A 17,681-nucleotide genomic window follows, 5' to 3' on the forward strand; every position below is an offset into this window, starting at 1 on the left:
TGCCCAAAATATCCCCAAGAAGGTCAAAGTTTGACCTAGGGCATTGATCAATTGAGAAAATGAAAGAAAATTCGGAAATTGGAGGCAGGATAGCGTTGAACAAGTGTTACAACAATGCCCCGTGACGTTGCAAGACAGAGAGCTCATAAAAATAGGGCAACGCCGCAATGCTTGCAGCGTTGCGACGCTACGATTAGTAATGTTGAAATTAGCGCCAGCGTTGCAACGCTACATTGGAGCATTGCAACGCTACAACTATTGTATATATAAGTAGTTTTTGGCCGATTTGATTCGGGGAGGCATTTTTAGGGTTATTTTGAGAGTGTAAAGCAATATTTTGGTGAGGTTTCCTTGGGGAATGTAATTCTAGACAGAGGCGGCATCTCGGAGCTTCAAAGGATCAAAGATTTGAAGGGATCATTGAGTTGCGATTCCGGATTCGAGGACGAGAGTCAAGAACACAGCTTGCAATTTCTTCCATCTTTTATTTTCTATCCTTTGTGTTTGAAAACCTCATGAATGGTCTATGTTTGTATTATAACCATGAGTGACTTGTGTTTCTAGGGTGTTGATCTAGTTTTATGGATTGTGAAAATTGAATTAGTTTGGATTGAATTTATGCTTTTAGTATGCTTGTTCTTAAAGCTTTTGATTAACTGATCACTAATTTAATGTTCTTTACTTAAAGTCTGTCTCGAGAGAGAATGTGTTGAGTTGGATCTAGCATGTTAAACTGTTAATCGAGTATGCACTAGAGTGATAGGAGATTAATAGAGATTGTTCACGGAGGAACTTAATGCTTTGACGAATCAAGCGATAGAAGATATTCGGGTTGATGGTTAGTCATTAGAAATGGTTGAGCTTGAGAGAGGATACTTGGATAAGAGACTCTTAGATCTATAATTTGCATGAATCAATCTAAGGTCAAAATAATTAATTTGGTTAATCCGTTTAATGAAATCCTACCTTAGAACGTGTCTTTGTCCAGTTTCACCCCAGTTTTATCTTTTCTTGCATTTTAAGGTTGCATTAATTAGGTTTTTAGCACAGTCTAGTCCCCTAAATAAAGAAGAATATTAGAATAACTAAAAGAGTCAAACCAATTCCTTAGAGGACGATACTCGATCTCTTAACCGTTTTACTATATTATAATTTGACGTGTGCGCTTGTGCTACCATCAGAGTTTAATTCCAAAAATAAATTAGTTTGGAGTTAAGGTTAAAAAAAAATAAATTACAGAAAAAAAAAAAAGAAAGAAGTCTCTCTCTTCCCTTTTCACACATGTGAGACCCCCCTCCCCCGGTTTTCCATTCCACGTTTCAGCCTTAGCCAACACCACACCAGGTTTTCTTTTCTTCATTCCGCTGACCGTCGAATAGCCTTGCCGTCCATCCAAGTTCGACGGTCTGGCAGCTCTTCTCAGTACATTGTTTACCATAAACGTCGGATCGAAGCTGTCAGCGATTTCGGTCGTGTGTTTTTAGTCGTTCCTCCTCATGGCTAGTTCATGTAACCCCACCACCATCTTCTGCATCTAGCCGCACCGTCCTCCTCTCAATCATCTGCTCGCACCACTGGAGATCGCCTCTACCGCCCTATTCCAACTTCGAGCCTAGTCGCCATCCCGACACCTCTTCAGTCAAGCCGCTGATGGAGAGGTACCAACACGTAACAGAAGTGAACAGGATCCATAAGCACTCTAATTCATTAATTTTGGCAGAAAAGAAAACATGCTTAAATAGAGTTTAATGGGTTTCAAGAACATACCTTTGAAGAACCGTTGAAATGTTGATTTCCAGCTACAAATTCCTCCAAACGTTTGTGTAGACAACCATAAGATCTTCCCTACTATTCTCTTGGTGCTCTAGATTGAGTTGTGAGATCAAAATAAGCTGGAATTAAAGGGAATTTGGAGAAAGCTCACTACAATGGCCCAAAATGAAGAACACCTTCTTCATCCGAATTTTTCAGAAAAAAATCATTCGGTTGCCTTGCTTCAACTTCATTTCAATCTCTTCAATATATTGCAGACTATCATGCAAATAGATTTGTTGCATGGGATGTAACTCATGCTTGATACTGAGGCCAGTGTCTCCTCCAGTGCCCTTCTTCGTTGTAGTGGAAACATTTCCTTTATCTACAGCATCATCATTGCCTTACTTTCCAGCAGGTTTCTTCTTCTCTTTCCCTTTGCTTTTCTTCACAGGAATACTCTTATTCTTTGAAGAGGAGGCAACATCAGGCTTGGAAGACATTCCTCTCTTCTTGGTAGTAGTAACATTTACTTCTGACACTGGACCCTTTGTTCTCAACATTGTCTGATAAGCTTGTAGCTCATTTAGTAGAATAGTCAAGCTGTATTCAATTTTATTCATCAATGCATTCATACAGAATTGCAGAAAACTCTTCGAAAGAGATTCTAGAATAAAACCAACTTGACTTTTCTTATCCATGACAACACCATTTACTTCTGCCACATTTAAAGTGCACCATCATGTCCAGGACATGTTCTCGAACATTGGTCCCCTCTTTCATGCAACTGTTGTAAATGTACTAGATGGCATCATGCCTTAGGGTGAAGGACGGTTGTCCAAATATCCCTTGTAGAGATTCTATAATCTCTTTGGCAGTACTCATATCCTTGTGGTTTTCACTAAAACATCAGACAAGTTGGCGAGTATATAAGCATGGGCTTTATCATTAGCCCTAACCCATTTGTCATATACATCCCGGGTTTGTATTAGAGCTAGGAATGGGAAGACAATCCTCAGTTAAGATAAACCGCAAATCGTCTATCACAAGTATCATGTTCAAATTTGATTTCCAATTTATGTAATTATCCCCAATGAGTTTATCTGATGCCAACACTTGTATTATTAAACTCGTTATTCTAAAATTATAAATCCAATCAAGTTTTAGCAATTTTAATAATGTACCCAAGATTATTCTTTTGCAACGATACTACATCATGACATTCTTGACTAAATACTATCTCCAGAATAACTCATATTCCGATAGTCATTTAGGTACCACTTTTGGTCAGACATTATTAACATTTAATAATTCTGTAAGTGTAGACCCGTCGTTTTCAGACGTCAAAGATCACTAAGTCCTAAGAAATCCTATTCATTTCTGGAGCATGAGTTGTTCCGAATCCTATGTTACAACCCTCCGAGGAGATAGCTGTCGTTAAACGACTAGCAAAGGGTCGCTTAAAGCTAACCAACAGGCGCAACATAGGAATCTCACGGTCCAAACTAACAGAAGAGACTGCAGGATATGTTGACACATTTCCTTCACCCACTTACTATGAACTACTTCCTCTGTTCACATTGATATTGACTCATACAAAACACTTTCCGAAGGGAGGTCACTTCTAAGGTGACACGAAGCGTCATATGAATCTCACGGTGTAAATTATGTGGAGACGTGATAGTTGAAATCGCAAACTTGATTTCTGTTCGAACAACTTCCCCTTATTCACCCGAGTCTAAATTTAAGCTAAAAATACTTTCCGAATGGAGGACACTTCCAAGGTGACACGAAGTACTGCTTAAATCCAAACTGTGAACTCTTAGGGACGTGAGAGCTAAGAATAACATATCGTGTATGTTATTAATCTCCCGCTGAAATTTTCTAATAACTCTATCGTATAGAAGTTATTGACTACCACTGAAGTGTTCTAATTTTTTTTAGGTAAAATTATACTAAGGTTCTTTTCCGGCTAATAAAAAACAACCCTAAGTCTATGTGGTTTATCCAAGTATAACACTTATAAATGGACTTAAACCTACGATGTCTAGGTGATAAACCCTTTTATTACCTCACTCGCTCACGAATACTCATAAAACTGGTTACCAATGCTCAATTATTCAGCCATAATCCCTAGGTAGGAGGTGTTCCGTAGACCTCAACTTAAATACCTCCAGCCTTCGACAGGATTATATATCGATTGAGTTTGTAACCCAATTTTTACAAGTTTAGCGACACATTTTAACTATTTAAAACAAATGGTTAACCTACGTGAGCATGAAACTGTTCTTTGTTATGGATTTTAAATGTCTAACCTAATTTTATAACAACTTATAAAACTTTAGACATACTAAATATCCACAACATACAGGCATTCAATATTTAATATAACACTTATATTAAATACAGGAAACCCTAACATGGATACTATATATTATAACAAATTATAACATATTTTCAATGCATATTGCATGCTTCCTATGGTGGGATTTTAAATCAAAATGACATACTATATGTACATACAAGATTTATTTAATTATAACATACATCCAATGCATAAATAATTAAACACGGACTGATAGGGTTTTAGTTTTGGCAAAAACAAGCAAACAAAAGCCTAACTATTACAAAAACAGCTTTAATGCCACTCAAACCGCTCCAAATCGCTTGAACCGGACATGAATCGTCTAAACCGGACCAGCAGAGTCTGAACCGGACCAGCCACAAATCATTTGAAGCTGAACTAGACCAGACCTCAAGAGAACCGGTCGAACAGACTGCTTCTTCTCTCGCCCAACATCTCGCTAAGTCTCATCGTTTAGCAATGACGACCATCGTCATGCGTTTTGCCTGAGTGTTTAGTGTTTGCATGATCGTTCGCTTAGCTCCTGAGCTAGACGATCATCTAGCACACAACACCTAAACGATCAATGCCCGAAGCTACACAATCGTTTAGCTTTTTCTTCACATCGTCTAATGCATGAAACTAAATGATCGTTTAGCTACTGAAGCTCAACGACAATATGAACAGAGGCTGATTTTCTGGAATCTGCAACTCAGTCTCTTCGCTTGTTTCTTCGAATTACAATTTAATTTCAACTCTAATGACTCCAAATAAATTACAGACTCATGGGAAGACATATAAGCTCATCAAGCAAAAGCCAATTACAAATTTAAACGAGAAATTAAAAAGAAATTAAAGGCCAAAACTCAGAAAACCATATCAGTATAACTATTTTCATATAAAACACCCACCAAACCAAAATTAAACCGAATTGAATGCTTATATGTTGCTCTGATACCAATTTTTGAATAGGTATCAACACGTAGCAGAAGACATCAGGATCCATAAGCACTCCAATTGATTAATTTTAGCATAAACAGAAACATGCTTAAACAAAGTATCTTTAAAGAACCGTTGAAATCTCTATTTCCAACTGCAAATTCCTCTAAATCTTTGTGCAGACCACTACAAGATCTTCCCTACTATTCTCTTGGTGCTCTAGATTGAGTTGTGAGACTCAAAATAAGCTAGAATCAAAGGGAATTTGGAGAAAGCTCATTGCAACAATCCATATGAAGAACACATTCTTCTCAAGAATTTTCAGAAAAATTCATTCGGTTGCATCACTTCATCTTCACTCAAATCTCTTCAATATATTGGTAGGTTTCATTGTGAGCAAAATGAAGATGAAGATGAAAAATCAGATTTTTCACTATGTGTAATTTTCTATTTCTAAAATCTAAAATTGATTTTAAAATCAAATTTTATTTCTAAAATCAAAATTTATTAATTTTAAAAATTAATTTTCTAATAAAATCAATAAATAATTATTTAAACAATTTAACTAATTCTAATTAATTCAATATCCAATATTAAATTAATTTTTACACAAATTCATCTTCATATATTTAAATCATATTTAAATATATATTCTCCAATTTCGTTTGATTCTAATTTGAACGTTTCAAATTAACTTATCACGCTACTCTAGAGCTAATCCATTTACGAGCTAGTAAGGGACCTTGTGGACCTACAGATCAGGGGCTCCAACGATCCGAGATTAATCGGCTAAACTCATTAGACCGATCTAACCCTCATTCGTTAACTGATGGGTCACTCCACTAAAGCCCATAGTTGAACTCCCTAGATATATTATGTTCATTCGATATAACCATGATTAGTAAGTCAATCCTTCACAGGTTTTTCATAATAACGGCTGGGTCAAATCTTTGTTTTACGCCCGAAATTACCTTTTGTTCCTTAAGTCCCCACTAATCTTCTAATAAACAATTGTTTTGTAATCCAATCAACAAAACTGAGTCTCTCTCAGTCCAATGAGAGGGCGGGATCCCTTGTTCAAGACCCAGAATCAGCACTTAAGGGAACAACTTTACAAATGAATAAATTTTGATTTTAGAAATAAAATATGATTTTAAAATCATTTTATAGATTTTGGAAATAAAATTACACAAAAAAAGCAAAATGGTTTTTCATCTTCATCTTCAAAGTTGCTCACAATGAAACCCACTTCTTCAACCTTCAATTACTCCAAGCATGAGTTGCATCCCATGTAGCAAATCTCTTTGCACGACAGTCTGCAATATATTGAAGAGATTGGAGTGCAGTTGAAGCAAGGCAACCGAATGAATTTTTTCTGAAAAATTCAGATGAAGAAAGTGTTCTTCATTTTAGGTTGTTGTAGTGAGTTTTCTCCAAATTTTCTTTGATTCTAGATTATTTTGAGTTCCACAACTCAATCTAGAGCACCAAGAGAATAGTAGGAAAGATCTTGTGGTAGTCTGCGCAAAGGTTTGGAGGAATTTGCAGCTGAAAATCAATATTTCAACAGTTCTTCAAAGATATGTTCTTGAAATCCATTAAACTCTGTTTAAACATGTTTTTTTTTTCTGCCAAAATTAATGAATTAGAGTGCTTATGGATCATGTTCGCTTCTGTTGCATGTTGATACCTCTCCAACAGCCGTACCATCCAGCGTACCAAGACTGTTTTTGGGAGGTATGAGGTGTTGTTCAATAAGTATTGTGGCCAATTGGCAAAGTATCAATAAGTTTTTCCATGAGTTCTTGTATAAGTTTGATTATCCATAATATTTGGGTCTTAAATTTGAGTTTTGAAATTTTGGTGTGTTGTTTAGTGGGAGTTGGATTTCACTTTTGGAGAACCTTGGTTCAAATAGTTGAGGAACATTTGGAATCGATCTTGGAACCATCTATGTTTTGGGGTTCGTTCCAGACCTTTTTACTCAGGATAAAAAGAATTTATGGTTTTCTTATCACATTTGGGCTTTTTCTTGAGGTAAGTAATATTACTACTGGAACTGCATTCATGTCGGGCAATATAATTAGGATAATTTTGATGGTCCTAAGACTGTGTAAATCATGATATTGATTAGAGAGGATATATGAGCATATAATAAATATGTTTGAAGCTCGTCCGTAGCGCGATAAGCTTGTCCTCTCTAATCAGCAATGCATACTCTCTAGCGCGATAAGCTCGTCTGTAGCTTATATTCACCCCATAATCTCGCTGGACATCTTCAACTATATCCTTTGGGCGATATGATTGACCCGCTTGATCGTATTTAGACTTGATTAAGTGTCAACAACCCAACTTTTAGCTTGTCAATGATCACCTATTCTTATTTCAAGTGCGCATGTATAGACACTTGGATACTTCGTCACTTTGAATGATTCACTTCCTTCCAATATTTTTACACGAACTCGCCACATACATTCATCCAGTAAACACCGTACAGTTAACAAGCTCTTAGTTGACTTCTTTACACGTTTGTCAAAGTTCTTTCTTATTGCAAGTATAGACAATTTAACTGATAAATCATGCTTGGAAAAGAGAATTTGACCAACCTTTATATCCTTGTCATTTAGATAATCCTATAATATTGTGATAAGATCATCATATGATGGTCCGTTAGATGGTCTAGATACATCTACAAATGATTTGGTTTGAATACTTGACTGGATGGCAACTTATGGAATTGCCATTGGTGGGATGGGAGTAGGTGGGATTGAAACATGAATGGAAGGTGTTGGGATTATCTATAGTCGTAAAGGTTTTTTCTATACATGTTCAACATCAAACTGTAGAGTACATCTCGATTAGACGTTGTGAACAATCCAAGTTTCATTTCTATCATCCCCTAAGTTACATGGCTCAATATTCTCATCTAATAAAGACATGGTGGGAATACTATGTGTTGGAATGATTGAAACCCAAAGTTTTGACTAGCCGGGATGGTTGGAATCGTCAGATTGGACTGGCAATACATATTCTCTATGTCTATGCCATGACTTTCACGAGGTGTCACTGATGCAAACAATGGCATTCAAGATGCATCACTGCCTTCTAGAAAAAAGCTAAAGTCTTCATTATCGACTATACCAATTGGAGGAATTGTGAACAATAGATTTTAATAACATTTGATGTGTATATCAAACTCATCTAGATTGATATTCAGTCGTGAATACCCACTAATTCACTACAAATTATATCCATTCTAACCTTTATACCTTTTATATGACCTCTAACATAATTACTTCCGAACTGGACCTATTCCCCACCAAACTGTACAAACCACAAATATGCGAAGTAGTATCATTGATCTGCAATCAGAAAATAGACAATTGGATTCAAATTGCTATTATGGTTATTAAAGTTGCCAACATGTCACAAGCGATCGCCCAGCATGTCATAGACGATTGCCCAACATGTCATAGTAGATCGCTCATACTAATGTATGCGATCGTTTAGTTGTATATAAGTGATTATTTATATGATTATAAGAAATCGTGTATATAATACTAAATGATCACTTACATCAGTATGGGCGATCTCATATCATTATGAAAATGATCTTCAAAGAAAAAGACTTAGTTAACAATTACATTCCCTCCGTTTCTAATTTTAACGAACTATCTTGCTTTATACCTATGACAAAATGAACTAAATAAAGGTAAAAGGGATCAACAATGAGAATGTTGGCCTAAACCTGAGAGAACAATGGGAAAAGAAGTTGGGGAGTCCAGTTGAAAGTGAATAATTGAAAGTGACCTTCTATTACTTGTCCCATGCTTGATATCAATAACATTTAAGGCTGGTGTTAGAATGTTAATTGAGAATAAATGTTTTGATAGAATGTTGGTATTGCATTGAATATATTTGTTATCAATGGCTGAAGAACCGAATCGTTGAAGAAGGAAGTAAATATTAGAATGAGATGATGTTTTAAACTTGGGGGTATAACTGGTTTTTGTAATTGGTTTTTGACATGGCAAAAAAGCCAGTTATAAAAAAACTTTTTAAAAAGAGGTCAACATAGAAAAGTTTTTCGATTTTGGGTTGTTTTGTGAAATTTTTCATATTTTTAGTACTATAAAACATAAAAACAAAAAGATAGAAAGAAATGATGGATGGAGTATAAACACATCGCCGGTAGCAATCTCTTGCTTCTTGTCAAGTTGGATTTGTTCCTGCCACTTACGCTATGCTATAAATGTGGGGAAAGGTTGTAGGGAGGAGGAGAACTCTCTCGAGCTCTGGTTCCCGATGGCCTATGAAGCAGAGACACAAATACAGAGATGAGATACAGATATGATAAGATATAACAATACGCCAATTTCTAAAAGAAAACTAGGATACTAATATGCTGAAGATACATTTTCTTTTTCTTAAGAAAAATATAAGATATAGATAAATTTAGCATACAAGTTAATAACAATAGTACAAAATACTATACAACTGCTAAAATACAATACAAAAACAACATTTAAGATGTTGAAGTAAAATAGTCAATAAAATGCAATAAAAAAGTGACTCGTATTGATCAAAGAGGAATAAGAAGATTAGAGGGAGAAGTACGAAGAGAAACGAAGAACTTCTTCATTGAATTGTTGAAAATATTCAAGTGGGTTATATTTTGAAGGATTTTGTGGAGACTCAAATGTGAAGATGAATAATAGATGATATTCTAGGGTTTGATCTTTTATTATTTTTTTCCCTTTTAGTTTTGGGCTCGAATAGTGAGTTTTTAAATAGGCTGCCTAGTTGTAGTTTGAGAAAGATTAGATGAGTTGTTTATCTTTTTTCTTTAAAAAAGGTAAGCTTAAAAATAGATACGTCAAATCACATGCCAGATACATATCTGGGAAGTATCTGGAAGTATCAGTATCCGATACGTATCTGATACGGAAGTATCTAGACGTATCGATATCTGATACATGTCTGATACAGATTCTTTGCCTCACATGAAGTATCTGTGCTTCATAGCTGACGTTGATGGAGAATGACCATTCTTGAGGAAAATTCTCTCGAGAAATGGAAGGGAGGATGATTTATTTCTTCACCAACTCTCTTCTAGTTCTCTGTATTTTTTTCCTCTTCTAGGGCCACTCTTTATGTAGCTAGATGCAAAGAAACATTCTCTATCATTCAAGACCACAACATGCGCGTCAAATAGTTTTTCACCTCGATTGTTGTAGTTTTCAGTGGTCCCTTCCTATGCATTTGACGTACTTTTGTTGCATATATGTCTTCTCTTTTCAACGCACAACTCGTTCTTCTTTGATTTTATCTTCTTTCCTGCACATTCACTAGATTAGTGATAGAATTTATATACATGTTAGTTTTGAACTCAATAAATGCATGGAATGTAATTTTGTCCTATTTTCTCATGATTTGAATGTTTTTTTCTCGTCAACAACCTCTAATTATTCTAATTCTAAGAGATAATAACTTTTATAAGTACAAGTTATCACCCTCCCTCTATTGTACTAAAAGACCTTCCGATGTTTTCATGTTCATCTAAAATATCACATTGTGAAATAAAAGAACCAACTAATTAATCTTATAAAATACTTTTTAAAACAAAACGATCAGTTTTGGGCAGAATTCCATTGAAAATAGCACACGAGAGGGGAAATCAAGATTGAGAATGCACTGCTCTGCATTTCTTCCCTCCAACACATGGAGTAACTTATTGCGCATCTAAGTACTGCATCTAGAATTTTCCCAAATATCAATCCACTAGAATGAAGCAAGAAAATCGACGATGAAATTGATGGGTTTTTTCTCCTTTTTATTTAAAAAAATGTTAAATTGAGAAAAGTTGTGATATAATACACCATAACAAATATCACATATGATAGCATTAAAAAAATACTATCATAGATTTTCTATAGCGTTTTTGCAACACTATCATAGTCCCTGAATTTCGTGGAGTTTCCCTTGAAATGTGAATAAACTCCACCTAAAAAGAAACACTCCCAAATAATTTGTTTCACATTCTAACTCTACAATCAAGTGTCTAATCACACACATCTCATTAATTAATTCAGAAATCCATGACCACATCATAGTCATAAATCAACGATGGAAAAGCATTAACATTTCAGTCTATTAACCATCTATATCCATTTGTAAATTAATGTAAACATGAACAATTTAAAACTTGAGATAATAACATAGAGAAGTTTTATAATATTAGTTTCTGAAAACGTAAATATAACAAATCTCTAGCATAGAGAAATCTCTATAAGTACGCCAAAACAATTAATCTCTAGTCATACTATGTATTCTATAAGTACAAAGCAAAGCAATCTCTAGTCATAAGTGCATGTAGAGCGGCCACCAAAGGGCAAAAAACCTCAATACACGGGTAAAAGTTTATGTGTGCCGAAGTGAATCCCAAAGACCTCATATACATCATATTTAGACTAGGGAAACACATTCTCATTAGTGTATTTGGTTGATCACCATGAGTACAAAATCTAGTGATTTGAAAGCAATTCTGACATAGTAATCAAGTCACACTAAGACCATAAACATTTCAAGAGTCAATGTTACAACTCAAGGCTATAATTCAATAACAATTGCTCTAAGTGCATCATCATAATTCCCATTTTAGGTTACATACATCCAAAACTTGTGATACAGATATAGAAGCATTGCTAATGTGAAACCCGGATTTCCATTTTCCTTACTTAAGCAGGTGATTAAGAAAATTAACTAAGTGGAAGTTAAATCCTATGTTGAAGTGTAGGAAATTTGTAAGTGTTGAATAGATTTTCCTTGAGTAGTTTTGAGTTAAGCATTAATGGATGAAATATTGGCTAAGTGTAAGGTCAAAAAGAACTCATGCATGAAGGGACATTAACGCATAAGTTGAAGGCAACCATGCGTTTGTAAGGTTGGGCGCATGATTGGCCGAAGTATTGGCAAGAGGCATTGCCAAGAGTTATCATGCGTTGGAAGCCAAGGAGAAAAATGTCTAAGTGTTGGACAATGCGTTGGTGTGGTGCCATGCATTGACCATGAAGTATTGAGAGGTTACTTGGGCATGGAGAGAGGCTGAAGTATGGCCAAGGACAACGCATATGGCAACCACTGTCTTGAGAAATTGGAACAACGCATGCGGTGCGATGGATGCGATGGACACGATGGTATGCGTGTATGTGGCCAAAGGCAAGTGACCGAAGGAAACGCATTGGTAGTATGCGGTGATGCGAGGGCATGTGAGGGAATGCGACGACAGGAGAATGCGGCGATGGAGGCATGCGACGATGGACGCGGCAGTGCTATGCGATGGTATGCAGCGGTGGATGCGATGGCATGCAGCGATGGATGCGATGGATACGATGGATGCGGCGGCCTTGCTAAGATATAAGCTATGCGATGTAACGAGCTAAGGTGGACGCATAGTGACTTGCCCTTGCGTTGTTAAGGCTTGTAGTAACAAGGTTCATGAGGTTAGTTGCGTTGGTCATAAGGGATGCGAACTATGCCTTGAGGTGTTGAGTTGAGAACCAAGTCGACCCAAAGGTTGCTATGTGTTGGACATCTGAGGGCATGTGGGCATATTTGTGGTTGGATGAACGCATATGAAGGATGGGCGCATTCAAGGATATCATCCGGACATGTGGCTTGTTAGGAAGAAGTCTTAGGCCTTAAGTAAATGAGGTAAATGCACAAGAAGACATGCAAAATTGAGAGCTATGCGTTGGTAAAAGGGGAGCAAGACACCTTGGATTGCGCTGATGCAAGATTGCGATAATAGTGTAAGGAAGAGACACTTGGACATGTGGCCAAGTAGGAGGTGTCGACCTTAGAGAAGTCTTGGATGTCTATAAATAGGGCCAAGGACTTCATATGAGAACTCAAAATCTCTTCAAAGGACATAAAGAAGAGTGTATTGGGAGGAGACTATGCGTTGGTAGTAACACCATGCGTTGATCAAGAGGTTCCAAGAGGGGAAGATACTATCGGACAGAAAGGACAGGAAGTAGCATCAACTTGGGACGAGAAGTTCTTCCAGAATACTCTTGCGTTTGATGTGATTCCAAAGCCATCTGAAAGCTAAAAGAGTCTAGTTTTTAGGGTAGGGATGCCAGAGAGAAGCTCCAAGGAATCGGGCTGGAGAATGAGGACAAGACAGAGGGGTCGAACTGTCGGGTAAGCTGAGCCAGTCTTGATGTTTTGATGTTTCCAGCCAAATCACGAGGATTTATGAGCTAAGATTTTGAGGTAAGCTTCCTGAGACATTTTAGAGCATATTTGTAGAAGGAAGTATCTTGAGATAAATCCTAGAACTATGAGTAATCTGAGCTTTAAGTTGAATATGGATCGTAGGGTTCAAAAAGGGAGCCCGAGGTGACCAATGAACTTATAAATGAGAAAGGTTCCTAAACGATCAAGGTGAGTGACTAAAATATTTGACTAAATATTTACAATATTTTAAGAAACCATGTACTAAAAAAAGATCTTTCAGATAAAGCATGTTTTCTATGTTTTATTAAAGAAATTCATTGTATGACTAGTCTTACTTGAAACTCGATACCGAAGGATAGTTGAGAAGGTATCCGAGCAGCTCAATACTGAAGGACACAATTTTGAGAAGGTATCTGAGCAAAAGTTTCCAAGTATGGGGTACTTCTTTTGATAAGAGTCAATTTTCTGGTCACTCACTGGGCTAGCAAGCTCATCCTGTTTTCAAATGTTTTTCTTCCCAGATAGCGAAAGGTGAGGAGTTTCAGGGTGCTGCTAAGGTCAAGGTCTGCCACAAGCCACAGTTACACTTCCGGAGGGTTTTACAGTTGTTGTAAACTTTGTAGTTAAGTCTTGGAGATGTATAAACGTTACATTATTGTAATAAAATGAGCCTACTTAATCAGTTGTTATTTGCCTCATTGACTTAATCAGTTGGTTGTCGAATTTGTTCATTGGTATCAGAGTTATTTCGCAGGAGTTATTAGGCCGTAAGTGTCAACAAAAGAGTTGATAACTGTTGTAGTCATGTCCTTTCATAGGCTCAGAGAGTAGTCTGGGGCGGGGTGTGACAGCTAAAGCCCACAAATACTAGAAACTTGTTTGAAATATTGTAAACTTTTATCGATAAATCAATTCAAGAGATTTCTGTATGAATTGACTAGAGAAAAAAAAATTTCCAACAAAGTCATTTTTTTAAAAACTCTATAACTATTTAAGATATACTCTCAAAATGTTTCAAACGCTATTTTGAGTAGTTGTCAAACACTTCAATTTTTTCTAAACTGACTTACTTTTTAAAACAAAACACTAGAAGTTAAACCTAAAAACTATTGTAGCTAAAAAGCCTAAAAATCATCCATACACATAAATTCCTTGAAATTTCATAATACTAAATCTTAAAGTAAATCGAACAACTCCAAAATACTTTTTGCACAACAAAAGAAATTCATCGCTTCCAATATTGAAGCAATTTATAAATTATTCACAGGTGCCTTGAAATCTCCCTAATTCTCAAAACCGAATCATAAATTCAAGGTTATAGACAAATCAAAATTGACTTCAAACTAGACAAATTTCATAAAAAATTAAGATATATAGTAGAAATACTTGTAAAATATCCACTCATAGTACTGTTGAAACGAGATTTTCAAGTCACAAGTCATCTCGATCTCCAATTGTCCTGAAATAATAATTAAACTAAAGTGTATGAACTTTAAATAACCAATTACATAATAGCATCACTTATTTAGCACCAAATGTTAAATTCCATTTATTAGGAATAATTAACCATGATTTCCTATGTTGTCAAGTTGATTGAAGGGTTATTTTAGGAATTGTCAAGTTATTTTCCTATTTATTTGATCTTCGGGTTTATGTTTTTAAGTGAGGGTTCATCTTTAGTTCTCATATCATATGTTTTGGCTGTAGCTTTTTTCTTTTTTTTTTTTTTTTTAATAGAAACAACGGTTTTCATTGAGAAAAAATAAAAAAATACAAGGACATATAAAAAAACTAAACCCACAGAAAAAGAAAAATAAGAAAAAAAATCCATTAGAAAAAAGATTTCCAACTAACATATTGCCTCGTGAATAATTACAAAAAGTCATCGAAATCGAAGTCCAAAGCGAAACATATAACCCCACCAAAGACCAAACTCACAAAAGTCCCTATCCATATCTTGAAACATTCTATTCTCCTCTTCCCAAAGATCAAACCTCATAAGTTTGAATTTGTTACACACTTAATACTTCAGTTTCAAGATTTCTCCAACAACAATAGTCTTCATTAGTTGGTATCAAAGCACCCTAGTGGAAGGGACTGATGGCTGGCTGAGCAAACCAAATGATCCTCAACACCTGGATGCACAAGCATCTTCTTCTACATCCCCACGCTCCCTCAATCGACGATTAGTTTCGGTTGAAACCTCTCCAGGCAAACTGAGTAACAATGTTGCTGGAATTAATGGAGCTAGAATCCAAACTTCTAAGACTAAGATGCAAAAAATGATAAATCAATTAAAAAGGGAGATGCAAGGCTACCTAATATTCAAGGTCAGGAGCAAGAGAACACCAACAGACAGAAAGAAGCTCAAGATAACGGAAGGCAGACTATACAACCGCAAAGAAGGCAAGAAATTCATCACCATTTTGATGCAAGAAACCAAGAACCTGCAAGAAACTTTTCTAGGAATCAGAACCAAGGCTTTCAACATGAATTACGAACTATTTTCAAAATCCAGTATTACCAACCCCCAGGCAGAACGGTTCCTTATGACTTCAGTGGTTACGAGTCTTGACTCTTCAGATGGCAAAGAATTCCCCCCTCGTTTTCAGAATCATCCCCATAGATATCAACATCCTAATTTCAGACATGAAGATAATCAATTACCTTTTCAAAAACCCTATCAAGAATTGGGAAATTTCAGGCCGAATACCCAAGAACAATTCCAAGATTGGAATTACTTTTTCTTATCAGAAAAAGAGATTGGAATTACTTTCAACACCAGCAAGGAGGGCAACGTTGGAGACGAGAATCAAATTATAAGATGAAGATACTTACCAACTTACAATGGCCGGTGAATATTGATGCATTCGTTGATTGGGTAAAGAACGTAGAAAGTTTTGTCAACTACATGAATACTCTGGAAGATAGAAAAGTAAAATTGGTTTCTGAAACTTAAAAGCGGAGCATCCATTTGGTGGGATCAATTACAAACTAATAAAAGGATGTTGAGAAAGAGACGCAAAGTTGGCCCTAGATGTTGCACTTAATACAGAAGCGTTTCTTGCGTATTAACCACAAACGCCTTCTTTATAACCAATTTCAGCATTGTAAACAAGGAACTAGAAGCATGGAGAATTATACAGAAGAATTCTACCACTTAAGTGCGCCAAGAGCAAAAATCAACACATTGCAAGGTATATTGATGGGCTACAACAGGATATTAAGAAAAAATACAGCTTCATCTAACGACATGTGTAGCTGATGCTGTATCCATTGCCACAACAATTGAAGATGATGAGATTCAAAAGCAAAAGAAATGGACTGGGACAAGAATTCTTTGGGATAAAACATCTAGCCAAATAGAAGGCAAATTCAAGATACTTCCAAAGGGCAGAATGTGGCTTCCTCATCCAATACTAAAGGAAAAGAAGTTCATGGCAACAAATCAAAATTGATCCAAAGGGAAGTTCTAATTCTTTACCCCAAAAGAAATGTAACCTTTATAATAGACCTAATATTGGTAAGTGTTTTAGGTGTGGACAAACAGCACATTATCCAATGAATGTCCTCAAAGAAGAAACCTTACCATCCAAGAGGAGCAAGAAGAGTTCAACAAGGAAAAGAAAATGACACCGATGACACTGAATATGATAATCCAAATGAAGGAGAGTAGCTGTCTTGTGTCCTTCAACGTGTTCTTCTCACACCAATAATGAAAAGAAGCCTCAGAGACATGCTCTGTTTGAAACATGCTGTACCATCAATGACAAAATTTGCAATGTAATAGTTGTTAGTGGTAGCAGTGAAAATATGGTTTCCAAAAACCTTGTCCAAACTCTTAAATTGAAAGTTGATTCCCATCCAAGTCATTACAAGGCGGGTTGGATTAAGAAAGGTGGGTTGAAAATATGGTTTGCAAAAAGCCTTGCTTTCAACCACTGTAGACAGCAGGGTTGCTACATTACCTCAGTTACCACACTATAAAATGAGCCCCAAACAGTATGAAGCTCTTCATGGTATTATCCAAGATTTGCTTAAGCAGCCGCAAATACAACCTAGCCTAAGCCCATGTGTCATGCCTGTCCTGCTTGCTGGGAAAAATACGGTTCTTGTTGTTTGTGTATAGACAATCGAGCCATCCGTAATTTTACCATCCAATATAAATTTCCGATACCTAGACTTTCTAACTTATTAGATCAATTGGTTGGAGCTCAAGTCTTCCAAGATTGACATTCATAGTGGCTATCACCAAATTCGAATTCATCCAGGTGACAAATGGAAAACTGCTTTTAAAACAAAAGAAGGGTTGTTCGAGTGGCTAGTTATGACATTTGGTCTATCAAATGCTCCCTAGTACTTTCATGAGATTGATGAACCAAATTTAACCAAATGCAATGAGCAA

At 36.1% G+C, this 17,681-nt stretch overlaps 1 long non-coding RNA gene across 3 annotated transcripts; it reads right to left on the reverse strand.

Annotated features, from left to right (window-relative positions):
* Window positions 1–15,106: 15,106 nt before the first annotated feature.
* On the reverse strand, window positions 15,107–16,670 carry LOC120091983 (uncharacterized). 3 transcript variants are annotated; one of them, XR_016524885.1, is made up of 4 exons: window positions 16,115–16,670; window positions 15,801–15,913; window positions 15,595–15,733; window positions 15,107–15,492 (listed from the first exon to the last, which is right to left on the reverse strand). It is a non-coding gene; the product is annotated as an uncharacterized LOC120091983 (long non-coding RNA). The 3 variants fall into 3 exon arrangements; XR_005485877.2 differs by having other exon boundaries at window positions 15,595–15,723; window positions 15,805–15,913; window positions 16,115–16,664; XR_016524884.1 differs by having other exon boundaries at window positions 15,595–15,723; window positions 16,115–16,664.
* Window positions 16,671–17,681: the final 1,011 nt, after the last annotated feature.

This window comes from Benincasa hispida, chromosome 11, assembly GCF_027475165.1.
Source record: "Benincasa hispida cultivar pf3 chromosome 11, pf3_genome.v1.1, whole genome shotgun sequence".
NCBI lineage: Eukaryota > Viridiplantae > Streptophyta > Magnoliopsida > Cucurbitales > Cucurbitaceae > Benincasa > Benincasa hispida.